General features: G+C 40.8%; 1 protein-coding gene across 4 annotated transcripts in view; it reads right to left on the reverse strand.

Moving 5' to 3' along the window:
* The window catches only part of SLC16A12 (solute carrier family 16 member 12), a 33,486-nt gene extending 20,595 nt beyond the window's left edge, over window positions 1–12,891 (reverse strand). The window contains exon 1 of one of the 4 annotated variants that reach the window (XM_027647792.1): window positions 12,719–12,891. The gene's annotated coding sequence lies outside the window, so the exon portion shown is untranslated. Of the gene's footprint in view, window positions 1–9,122; window positions 9,223–10,540; window positions 10,723–12,522; window positions 12,599–12,718 lie in introns of those variants that run through there. The other 3 variants (XM_027647794.1, XM_027647793.1, XM_027647797.1) reach the window with 3 other exon arrangements.
* Window positions 12,892–12,915: the final 24 nt, after the last annotated feature.

A 12,915-nucleotide genomic window follows, 5' to 3' on the forward strand; every position in this document is an offset into this window, starting at 1 on the left:
TATACCAAGCAAATGCTCTTCTGATCCCTTTAGAGAAAATGAGAATGTTACCAGGCACACCATGAGTGCTCAAGCATCAAGATTGCACCTGTGCCTGGATAAAACTGAGGGGCTGATGACTATGGAGACATATCTCCCTGCACATACCTGGAAGTGCCAAAGGCCGCTCAAAAGTTGCTGCCAGCTTCTATGTCTCATCTCTGATAAGAAATGAATGCTGATGGACACCAGTTCCAGCAAACATCCTCAGTGGGGAGTCCCAGCCCAGGGAAGCACTGGCAACCACCCTGCAGTGTCCTGGGAGAGGTGCCACCCACTGCCCAGGCACTCACTCAGCAGAGGAAATCCAGGCAGTCAGGAGGCAAGCCAATGGGAAACTGATACATCCTCACCTAGAAATCTCAGTGATGAACCTACAGAATATGTACCTGTACTTGGAGCTCTTTCATAGTTATCATCTTTTTAGCCCTTCTGTTTATGGAAAAGCCTTATTCAAGCTATGCAAAACTCATTTGGTTTATAGTGTTCTTGATGTTCCTGTCTGGGTTTTAGTAAGATAAGGAACTGTACTTAAACAAAGACATCTTTTCCCCATGTTCTTGAAGGGTTCAGAGCACAGGTGGCATTGTCAGGTTTTAAACAATTCACACAGAAAAATACTCTTCACGGTTAATTTTCAAGATGTGACTCTTACACAAGTGCTTTCTAAAGGGAAAAGGGATGACTGTTTTAGAAAACAAATTCTGTACCTACAGAACAAGCTCTCCAGAAGAGTGCCTCTATTTATCTGATGATTTAGGGCTGCTGTTAGTGTCAATTCATCATCTTCTTCAATATGCAATATTTGTTTGCAAAAACTAATCTGGCGTGGAAAGGCAAGGCAGGCTACTTCCTTTTGTTCAGACAAGCTTATGTTCTGAAATAAAGCTAGTAAGATACTTAATGCCATGCATACTCTTCTAATGGACAATATGCACCATACATCAGCAAACTGTCACTGTGGCTATTATTTTTCTTGGGACACTTTCAGCTGAAACCCTGAACTCTGTAAAAATAAGACAGCCCTACTATCAGGTCAAAGCCACAATTAAATTTCCCTTTATTAATATATAATTATTGTATATACAATGGCACATGAATTCCCAGCAGGAATCGAAGGGAAATCTCTAAATACTGGAAAGACAACTGTTAAAGACAAAAAACAGGACATCTGCCATTTCCTGAAACAGACTTTCAAAAGCAACTACTGATGAATGTTGCTTTACAGGGTTAGGTATTTCTGAGAAGTCATTGCACAAATCACATTTACTTTATTAAAAAAGCATAACATATTATCATATAGCTATAGGTGCATTCCAATGAACATATCTCTGCACAAATAGGCTCATATATGTGTCCCTGCACATAACCTTCAGAAAGTAACAAAAGGGAAACTACTAAGCTGGGAAGGAAATATGAAATACTAAAATGAAAGACAAGGAAACAGATGGAAGTCAAGAGGAAAAACTCGTAGCATGCCATACAAAATAAACCTCTGACCAGGAAGAATGCATTTGACAGCATGCACATCATGAAAACATGCATCTACTCACAAGTAACAGTTTGGTGAAATCACATGCTGAAAGTTAACAATCAACCAACGCATCTTGGGCAGATCAGCACATTCTTCATGCTCAGTCTTCCACTCAGGCTCACCAAGACATCCATGTTTCAACTACATCCTGGCTTAAAAGCTTATTTTAGTTTTTAGGAAAGCTTTAAAGCTTTGAGAAAAGAGCCTCAGGTTCCCTTTGCTGAGTGAATACTGGTGCAGCTGCTTGATTACATCACTTTCAGAAACGATCAGCAGGAACTTTCCATGCTACTTAAGGGTGTAGTCCTGCTAGTTAGCATTGCAACCCAGAAATACAGTTTCTCAATTTTATGTTAAAGAACATTTCTCTCTGTAGATATTGTTTCTGTTTTGGTAAGTGAAACGTGGGGGGGAAAAAAAAATCTACCTATCCCATTAAGTATGTTTTACCTTTGCTTTCCAGATTTCTATATTAATTCTTTAAAAGTTAATCTCCATTTTCATTTTCTCTGGTGTTCCCATATGGATCCTCAGCTTGTATCCTCTCAGATCCATAGACATACAGAACTGTCAGCAAGTAGAATATTACAGTAACTGTTCAAACATGCCTATGATGGAAATGTAACTGGAGAGAATACTTGAAAAAATACCTGACCACAAGAAACATGGGATTAGTTTAACTCATAAAAAGCATGAGAACAAGGGCTTTGCAGCAAAGGACCCAAGGGTGCCTCTGGCAGGAAAACTAACCTGTAAGTAGCAAGGGCAGAAATTTTACTGAAGAGAAGTTTGAGTTACATTAGGAGTAATGAGACAGCATGTAGAAAAACAGGAAACCACTTTCCCCAGATTGTATCACGTTTGTCTTTTCTCTTCAGCATCTACACTGTAAAGGCGGAGAGCTATAAAACGGAGGAAAAGAGCCCATATAGAGCAGCAAGACAAGATGTTAGAGAGTCTCATCTTGTTAAATGTTAGACAGTAATGATAACAGAGCCCATAAAAGGTGAAATTTTAAAGAACTTGAAAAGGGAAAAAAGGAAAGAGGCTGATGCTATCTAAGAAAAATAACCTAGAAATTTATGTAAGAACTGGTTATAAAAGCATTGATAAAAATGCTCCATTTCTTCTTCCTATTAAACCCAGTCCTAATTACAGGAGCTGAGCATTTACAACCACTGAACCAGCACAGCCTGCCAAATGCCCATAAAACACCCAAACACTCCTATCAGAAACTCTCAAATGGAAACACTTCAGAAGGAAACTACAGAGGCTCTTCTTTTTCATGTGATCCTGCAGACCAACTGCTGGCCATTTATCACAGCATCTTGAACCACTGCATTAGAAAGTTTATAAAAACAAAAACCTGGTTAAGAAATTTCAGGAATAGATTGTAGAACTAAGTGTAGGCTTTCAACCTGGTACCATACTCCCAGAGGAGTTACAAGAAAGTTCTTTTTTAAAAATAAGTTGTCCTGGCTTTTCACTCTCAGCTTCCTTATTTACGTCACTGGTCAAGGAGCCATCATAAAGAAATGCATTTGCTGTTTAGATTGGACAATTATATGAGTCATATGGTTTGGTTAAAGTCTTACCACATGTCAACTTGGGAACAAAACATCAAGAGACTTAAAAGGAGGACTCAACAGTTATCCTCTTATCCTGTTATTTCAGCCAACCTTGTAATTGTCTCTTAACTAGATCTCATTATCAATAATCCTTTTAGTGGGATCAGGTTCACTTCAAATAGCTTATTACATGGATGACAGAAGGAAAAAAAATAACTCAAAAATTATCAGACAACAAAAATTATTTCTAAAAACAATGTTCATATATTGATACACAGAGGATGATATTCCTTAAAAATCTTCTCTCTGTGAAATTAAGTTTTTTCTGTAAAAGTGAACAGACCCTAGTGAGTTTTTTCAAGACATTGTCTATTTACAAAGGAAATTCACCCCATCTAGGGAATAAACTATAACAATAATGATAACATTATTTAAATTGCATCTTCTGAATTATCTGAAAGTGTAACTTAGAGTATCCCCAAGAAGAGTTGTGACAGGGAACTGTTGGTTCAGTCAGGAGTTCATCAACACCTTAATAACAAAAGGATAATCTTGATCTCACATTAAAACTGATAAAAAATACTAAGGCCAAATTAAATTACTATGTGTTTCTCAGCTAAGAGACTTCTCACTGAGCTAAGTTTCCATTTCCAATAAAGTATCACCTGTGTATCTTGGTACCCTGAAAAACACTGGAAAGATGTCAGTAACAATGCCTGTCTAAGAATTTACTCAAACAATCCCTGTTGCACGCTTAAAATTCTGCATTGTTAGATCATTTTTCTTCTTGAGCAGTCATTTCATATTAGGACAGGTTGTATTTGATAAATTTTAAACTACTCCAAAGTTTCAAATTCACCTGAAGCAAAAAAGAATCCCAACCAACTTTTAATCAGTCCTCAAGTGCCACCTCATTTCCTTTTCCTCATTCACAGCCAACCTAAAACGCACTTGTTTCACACATCGTTCTGTCTCTCTCTCCCTTCACATCCTCTGGGCTTTTTCCAATTTTTCCCCACACAGATTTTATTTGGTGCATTGGTGCCAACTGCATTCAGAAGGCATTGATACATTGACAACATCAATTACATACTGGCTATATTCTCCAGGAGCAATAAAAGTAATTTATCTTTTTTGTTGTTTTCAAGGAGTAGCTTCATGTTCCAAGTTTTCACAACTGTCACCCAAGATTTGCATTCTAATTTGGTTAAAAGTAAAAATTGTCTACTAAATACCTCTGCAAAATACCTCTGTTGATGTGCCCAAGACGCCCATGCAAGAGCTCTCATCTGAAATACTTTGCTATCCTATTCTTTCTGGAACACAAGCAGAAACTCTGATGAGTGCCATTTTACCATCAGTCATGTGCGGCCTGATTCTATGTAGCATACACCATAAGCAAAAGGCAGAATTACATCATATGGGTTGCAACCCCTCAGAGATTACTCTCCACTCCATTAAGTTCATTAAAAATAGACCAGCTGTGTGGGATAATTCTATTTAATCTTTCCAACTTGCTACTCCATCAGGCTAAATTAAATGGACACTGATGGAAAGAACTCTGTCCACAAACAAGAGGTGAAACACTGGCTTCAGGAAGAGCAGAGGATGGTGGATCAGGCAGAGGATGAGCCACAGTTCATTCAAATTTCCCATTCTCTCTTGCACTGCTTTGCTCTATTGCCCTGCATACTCTGCATCTTCATCCCTATAAGCTAACCAAGAGGGTAACTATTCAAAGTTCTGGATCTGTGCTGTGCATCACTGAGCTTCTAAGGGTACAGAAATAACTATTTGCTTCTACAGGAACTGGCTCTGTCCACGATTCACAGGGATGTCTCTGCTTCAATGCCTTTGTGCTCTGCATCACAGCTACATGACAACTTACAAAAATAAAAATTAAATTTGACCAATTTAATTGTTCTCCAATTGCATCCTGGTTTGACTGCTGAGATTTTCACATGTTTAAGGTGGAAAGCAGGTCCTTCAATACATAATGACAAAAACTGCAATTCTTGCTGAGAGTTTGAGGGTCCTTTGTGATCAGCTGTGATGCGGCATTCAGTACATTCTTCATCCAATACTAATTTCTCTGCTGTCATCAAATTGTATTTCATGACAGCTCCATTTCCCAAATTAAATCTCTGGGCCACTTTTAATACAAAATATCAGACACACAGAGAAATAGTCTTAACCACTTTAGATGAGGAAACAGAAAATATTAATTCTGTACTTAATAATGAAAATAGCTTTCATACAAAGTGCTTCAGCTTTGATATCACTCAAGTGAAGAAACTACCTGGTCTTTGTATTGACTCAGTCCTTTCAAGAGAGAAAGTACTGCTCCTCTCAGCTGGCTCTTCTTGCTCAGCTGATTTCCATTCTAATATTCTCTCTGTCCACAAGAGAACTTTTTCAATCCCTTCAAAAAATGCACTTTGGCTTGCTGCTGGTGGTATCACGCTGCCCCAAGGACCATTCAGATTAAGTAAATAAATGTTATTACAGAAGTTTAGAAAGAGAGAAAAAGGAAGTCAACAAACAGAGGGTATTTTATGAAGAAGCTTCCCAAATATCTTCCTTTAACTGAAACAAGTAGTTTTGGCTTGTTAGATTAAGCAGGTGAGGTAGTGTAGCTTTCAAGGTTTTACGTAAAAAAGTGTAACTTAAGGGAATGTTTGCATGAATGCAGAGTTGCCAAGATATACAATCAATAGTGAGAGAACTCTCCAGGAACATGTGGCAGCACAGGACACAATCATGGTGAGAACAGATAGGCAGTGGCTTGTTATCCAAACTGACAGGAGTGTATCTGGAAGGCTGCAATGTTTAAAAAAAAAAAAAAAAAGAATGTGAACCACCAGAAATGTTGCTGCTAATGAGAAGTGTAACAACAACAGCACATTCAAACGGCAACAGCACATCAAATCAATTCTTTAAGGGCCAACTCACAGCAGTTAGCCCATATGATGAAAAGGGAAGCCTCTATTCCCACCAAATTCAGTGCTGCAACACATTCGAAAAGCAACTGTGGATAATTACTGAACACTGACACCAAGGCACATCTGTATAGGCAAGGCTGAGTGTGATGCCCCCGGCCCAGGAAATTTCAAGCTCAATAGCTGAGAGACTGGATGCAGCATTTCAGTGACAGAAAGGTGAAGCTGGTACATGCCTTGAACATGGAACCATTTTGGTTTTGACTCTTCCTATTTTAACTCCTCCTTTCCCTGATATTTTAGTGACTTTTATGGGGAAATAAAGGTGATGAGCTTGAAGGGCTGATTACAGGGGATTCTGGAGGAGAGGAATAAACACAAAGTCAAGAAATTACCAAACCAAATACTCTGGTACTTTGGGGAAGGCACAGGAGTAATGCAAATATGGAATTCACAGTCCATTGCAGTATCAGCAAATGAACACAGAGCAGAGAGGAGCCAGGACAGTGACCACAGACAAGCAGCACAGCCCTGTACTACCACCTTCTCAACTGTGCACCAATCAGCAGTTGCGTGACCAAGTTCTAAACACCCCTCTGTCAAAAGAGCTTGATATTGAAACATGACAACTTGAAAAGACAAGCCCTAAAACAGACAGGAGGAGGAGAAGGTATTTGACTATGTCTACAGACTAAATTAATAACTTTTGTGTGGTCTTCAAGAAGCTCTCAAAGCCACCCAAGTTTAAGATGCATTTACAATGAACACTCTAAGACGTGACTCATTAAGTACTGTAACAGCCCCCAAAACTCTGTGGCCATCAGGAAAACCATCTGAGTCAGGAGAAACATGTTAATTAAGAAACTCTACAGCAGCACAGACTCTGAGAAACCCCTAGAGAGGCAGGGGAAAGATCCCACTTCCCACATTGACATTTCACATCTGGGAAATGTGAATCATCCCACCATCACTGGGAGAAATCCAGAAATTGCAGGAAGGAAGGAAGTTTTGAGTTGGGGGGGAGGGGAGGGAAGTGAAAGATGGGAGACTTCCTGTCTTGAACAAAGGGAGAGAAAGAGGTCAGCACTGTCCTGGTGAGGATTGAAGACAGGGAGCTGAGTTCCCAACTTCAAAAATACTTTTAGGTCTTATTCAGAAAAGGGGATGCAAGAGTTTGGTGGTTGCTAGCTAAAACATCATCTCTGCTTTTGTACTCAAAACTTGCCTCTAGGATCTTCTGCAATGGCTGGGAAATGACTTTGATTTTTTAAATATCCCAATAAAACGTTTTCTTTTTCTATTTGTCTCCTATCTGACTTTGTAATGAAGAACTGAAATTTCTTTTACCATATTTTCATCTGCACTCTTACCTAATCTTTTAAATGAATTTAAGAGAAGCTTCCAAACATGAGATACATTGCTATCCCAGAAGAAATGAAGTATAAATGGTGTATGTAGGCAAGTAGACTGGCAAACTGTGATAGCTGAGGAATCCCAGAAGTTTGGTCATGCCTCTTGGCAAGATATGGGTACAATTTTGACAGTATTACCAAATGGCAAGACCAGAAGAGACATTTCTCTTGACAAGGACAGGTCAGCTCTCATCTAGCAGAAGGAAAATTTGTAATTCTCAGACACTCACAGATTGCACAAAAAGCTTGGAGAGTTGGAAGGAAAAGGTTGACAAATTGGTTCTCCATAAATTACCTGCTAATAAGTTAAAAGAACGATAATGTGCATTACAAATAAATATCTACATATGGTCTAGGACTGCCCATTATCATTAATTCTGGATGCTTAGGACAATCCTCTGGCAGCAACTAATGCACTTACCATTCAAAAAGCATTCAAGGACAATATTCCCTAGAAATTGAATAGATTCTAGTGACAACCAGAAAAGTTAAAAAAAAAATTTAATAGTAAAAGAAGCCTAGATTATCTCAGATGCCTTGTTTTTACATTAATTTTTAATCCTATTCACTTAAATGCGTTAGCAACTTGCAAGTTGATGCAAAATGTAAGCCTATGTAATCCTGGTGCATATAAATGTGGGTGTACATCCCCCACATAGATAAGACATAAAACACACATAAAAAAACACAGTTGCTTCATTCTTCTCTGTTATTTACATACTGCTCTGAGACAGCATTCACACTAAAGCCCACAAAATCATCTTACAATAAAACATCAGAAACGGAAAAAAAAGAGACCAACAATCCTTCCATGGAAAACAGGTGATACTGTCTAAAAGCAAACACTAAAGACTGCTTAATTTACTGCCTTCTCACTCCATTAGCCCATCAAATGAAACAAGGAGAAACTATTAAATATGACATCTAAACCAAATACCAACAAAAAGTGCTGTTTCATTCATTTTAAGTCCCAAGGAAAAGCAAGAATATCCTAGTTTGTGGATAACCTGTAGTTCTCCAACACTGAACTGCAGCTGAGGAACAACTATCCAGTAGCATTTGTACTATATGCAAAGGAACCAATAGAGTTTCACTAATGAAGACTAAGATCAACCTAACTCACTAATAAAATATATTGTCACATCCCCTCAAGCCAGTTCTACAATTCCCAGCTGCTGCAGGCTCTGGGGAAGAAATCTGCCACAAATTGCTGTCTAATCTTAACAACTAATAAGTCATCTTGCTGCTGAAATGCTGATCTGTTGCCTCAGGGACCTGCACAGCTTAAAATGCTGTGGAGACAGAAATGATGGATTTTGCTTTTACAGTGTAAGGAAAGATACTTAAGTGCCTTCTGGCTATACCTGAATTCTGTGGGCTCCTGAGCTGTGCTACCATGGTGTCCATGATCATGCCAGACAGGTGTCATCTGAGCAGCTGGGCATACAGCACCACCCACTTTCCAGTACTGAAAATGGAGAATGCTTCTTCCAAAAACAGGAGGATAAGGCACCTGAACAACAAAGATTTTATATTTGGAAGATCACAGCTTGCCCTGTATGTAGATATATCCAGAGTCCCACAAGCCTAAGAGAGACAAGGAGCCAATCCAGTAAAAGACAGTCCTCACCTGTGTATGCTCATCCAGAGCAGCTGACTCGGTATGCTATCCTTCCACATCCCACATCACAGCAAGTTCAGACAGCTTCCAGAGAGGAAAACAAAACTATCTTCGCAGTTCAATAAGCTGAATAGGAAACGCCTTCTTTGTCAGTGAAGAAAAACTGAGTTATTAGCTTGGATGTCTACAGTTTTGGTTTTTAAAAATTGTACCTTTCCAAATCTCTCCATACTGCAGGTTGGGAGCCCACCTCCTGCAAGCAAGCTGTAGCTTGCAGTTTTACTGCTCAGTCACATCAATGTATGTCAATTAATAAAAGCAACAATATAGCTCATAAAATATGTATTTGGCTCTCATAAGGCTACTGGCAAGAAACACCTTTCCTCTTAGAAAAAACCGATAAAATGAAGATTTTTAATTTTTAATCTGTTTTTTTAAATCTACATGAGACTCTACAGATAATCCAAACTGCAGTTGTAGTGACCTACCACAGAACAATCAGTAAAGGTAAGATATTTTTCTTAACTCCCATACAGTTTCTTGGTTTAGGTTGGAAGAAAAAAGGCCTATGATTTTTCTCTGTTGAATAAAGACCATCATAGAAACTAATTAGTCCTTCAAGTTCTGCGAACAAGAAAGTGCACCACCATTCTCTAAATATGCACATGTGCTACATAGACAAGGTGTTGTGAATGTTTTCTTAACTCGCTACAATAGGATCATGACAGAAAGAAATTGTCTAAAGTAGGAATGAGAACGAGTCCTAAAACAATGCATAAAAGCATCAGTGCTTTCCAGACTAAAATAAATTATAGCAGATTATAGCAAGGTTACACTCCATTGACAGTCTCACCATACCAATTAAAAGTGCTATTCGCCTAATCATTTCTGTCATTCATAATTTCACAGCAGGTCTGCACTACATTCAAAAGTATATTTAACATTTTACGTACATCTAAAAGAGAGTACAGCTGACAATTATGCTCTCTAGGACCAGAGGCACTCTTTTAGGGGTCTAGGTTTAATCTTCCTCTTTAGAATTTTAGGCATTCACCTATCCAGGTAAATATAATCTGATTAATAAAACTCATAGCCTTATGATGCCTAGGTCTATTTTCCAGAAAAACAGTCTTTTGAAATGCTCATACTACAAGAGAGAATAGTATAGGGAATGTATCCTGAAGTTACACATACAGCTATACATCACAAAAGTAAAATCATTAGGTGAAAACTCAGAATTACAACAGAAATATAGAATCAGATCTTTGTGTATACAGCCAACTGCATGTGCACACAACTGAGATATCTGAGCACTCAGCTATGTTTTTCAGGCAACTGCCTTAACCATATGTCATCTCCCAGTGACCACAATTTGATAAGCAATCACTTCTTTCAGCAGCAGTGATGCTGGCAGAAACAGCACTTACCTCCTGCTCCCTGCCACATGTTCCCTCCTTCCAGGCCACCTTCTCAGCCCTGACACAGCAGCCACACAGTCAGACAATTCAGAGTTAAAAGTAATTGATAAAAAGGAAGAAAAGGTGCTTTTGAACCCACTGCAGTTCCCCCAATGCAATTTACCACCAGCCCCACAAATGGTTGTACTAGCACAGCTCAGAGGGTGGCAGGGGGCTGCTTACACAAGCACAGTTCTCTCAGGAAACATGCCAAATTTCTCCCTCGGGAAGCAATTGTGTTTGCACCAAAACATCTGAAAAATCTTCCCCCTCTGTGCCCGGTCTGTAGGACCCTGGCCTGGGAATACAGATCTGGAAGGGATCCCTGGGGGTGTCCTAGTCCCCTTCCTCACAGTTTCAGACAGGAACCAACTCAGCAAATCCAATTAGTCAGGAGACATCCCGTAGCAAGCCACTTGTCAGGTAAACAGTGTACAGCCTGAAACTGAACTGAATGTGCACGCTGGGGGGAAAAGAAAGTTCCTGAGGTTTCCCCTGTTTACATATCAGTTGAATCAATTCTGATAAAACTTTGTAAAATGAAATTACACACTGTCCTATACTATCTTTCATTGTCACTTTTCAGCTTGAGGTTAAGGCAGAAGTTAACCACTGAATTTTAAAGGCATTAACATGGAAACCTCTAAGCCCAGAGAAACCTTCCATTAAAATAGAGCTTCTCTTACACTGCTGTAAAAGATGGAAAACTAAAAACTAAAAATAATACAACTGAAAAAATATAAAACAAAAAACCACATAATGGCCCACGTATAGCTAAAAAAAACAATGTGAAAAGACAGTAACAGCTAACGATTTGAGGTGAGCAATAACATGGCCCTAACTGAGGCATAATAGGATCACTCTGAGCAAAATGCAATCCTGTTTCACTTCATTAAGTTCCAAGTTATCCTCCTGTTTCCCAGCACTAACGGAAACGTTTCCTCATTGCCACTACAGGAGCAGACTAACAACAACAAACATACTCACTGCCCCAACCAGCTTGTTAACTTAATGAAATCATTTCAGTCAGAAATCACACAAACCCAAATTCATCCCAAATACCTAATTAACGACTTACTCCTAGAGATATTAAACAGAACAGGTCAATAAATGAATGGCAAATTATCAGAAAGTTCTAAATAAGGATAATACTCGTATCTTTGGGCTTTTTTTTTTTCATTGGATAGTTTCCCTGAACTTAGCCTGTGAAAACAAAATTTCCTGCAAGACATGCCAACAATACCATTTAGCCTGAGCCTATTACTGCACACCTGGCTAAGTCCTACAAGGGACTAAGAATTCTCCTGGAAACGAACTATATTAATATCCCAGAAGAAATATCAAGGCCATTCAGGAGAAGGATCACTGTAATTAACTACTTCCACAGCTGACTATTCCTGGGGAAGGCCACAGGCCAGCTCTCTAGCCTGTCACTGAGCAGTCTGCGCCTGGGTTTTTGGAGCTCTTTTGGGAACCGCTCGCACACACGCACAGCCACGGGGGTCCCGGTGACAGCCTCTAGTCCGCACACACGGAGACGGCGACGAGGCACAGCACAGCTTCTCACACCCGCCTCTGAACAGGTACATTTATTCTGTTTATGCACCAGAAATAAAAGATGACTGAGTTTCCTCATACCCTCTAGCAACTTGAAACGCTCTTTAACTGACCAGCATCTCACCTGACCAACAGTTTATATATATATATGTATCCACATATATACAGTTTCTTAATTTAACAGTGGCATTTAGAATGATTTTTATTTATTTTCCAATGTTTCCGCAGTTCCAAGGCGGGGCGTGGGAGCGACCCGGCTGAAGCCCCACCGGAGCGCTGCCACCCGCGCTGCCCGCCCCGCTCCGCGCCCCCGGTCCGCGCTCCCCGCGGGGTCGCTCCCCGTCTCCCTCCTCGCTTTTCCCGGGACGAGCCCCGCGGCCCCGCAGAGCCCCTACCTGCAGGCTGCGGCCCCGGCAGGAGCCCCGCGGCCGCCGGTGCTGCCCCGCGGGGGCGCTGGCTCCGCGGGCCCGGGCCGGGGGCGGGTGATGCCGGCGCGGCGGTGACCGCGGCCCCCGGCGCGGCGGGCAGGGAAGGGCTCGCGTTCGGCTCAGCCCCCACCCCAGAGCTTCCCCGGCCGCCTTGGCCGCCTACCTGATCGACCGGTTCCCCTCCCCGGTGGGCTCGGCACGGCTCTTCCCCTCGCCCGGCTCCGTCAAGCTGCTATGGGAGTCCCTCCTTCGTGGTACCTTCACCGACAAGAAAAGCGCGTCTCACCAGTGCCACGGGTGCTTTCACCGCATTAAGAAGGCTTCCCCCCCCCCCCCCCCCCCCCCCCCCCCCCCCCCCCC

The sequence above is a fragment of the Corapipo altera genome, unplaced genomic scaffold, assembly GCF_003945725.1.
Source record: "Corapipo altera isolate COAL_440 unplaced genomic scaffold, ASM394572v1 56, whole genome shotgun sequence".
Taxonomy (NCBI): domain Eukaryota; kingdom Metazoa; phylum Chordata; class Aves; order Passeriformes; family Pipridae; genus Corapipo; species Corapipo altera.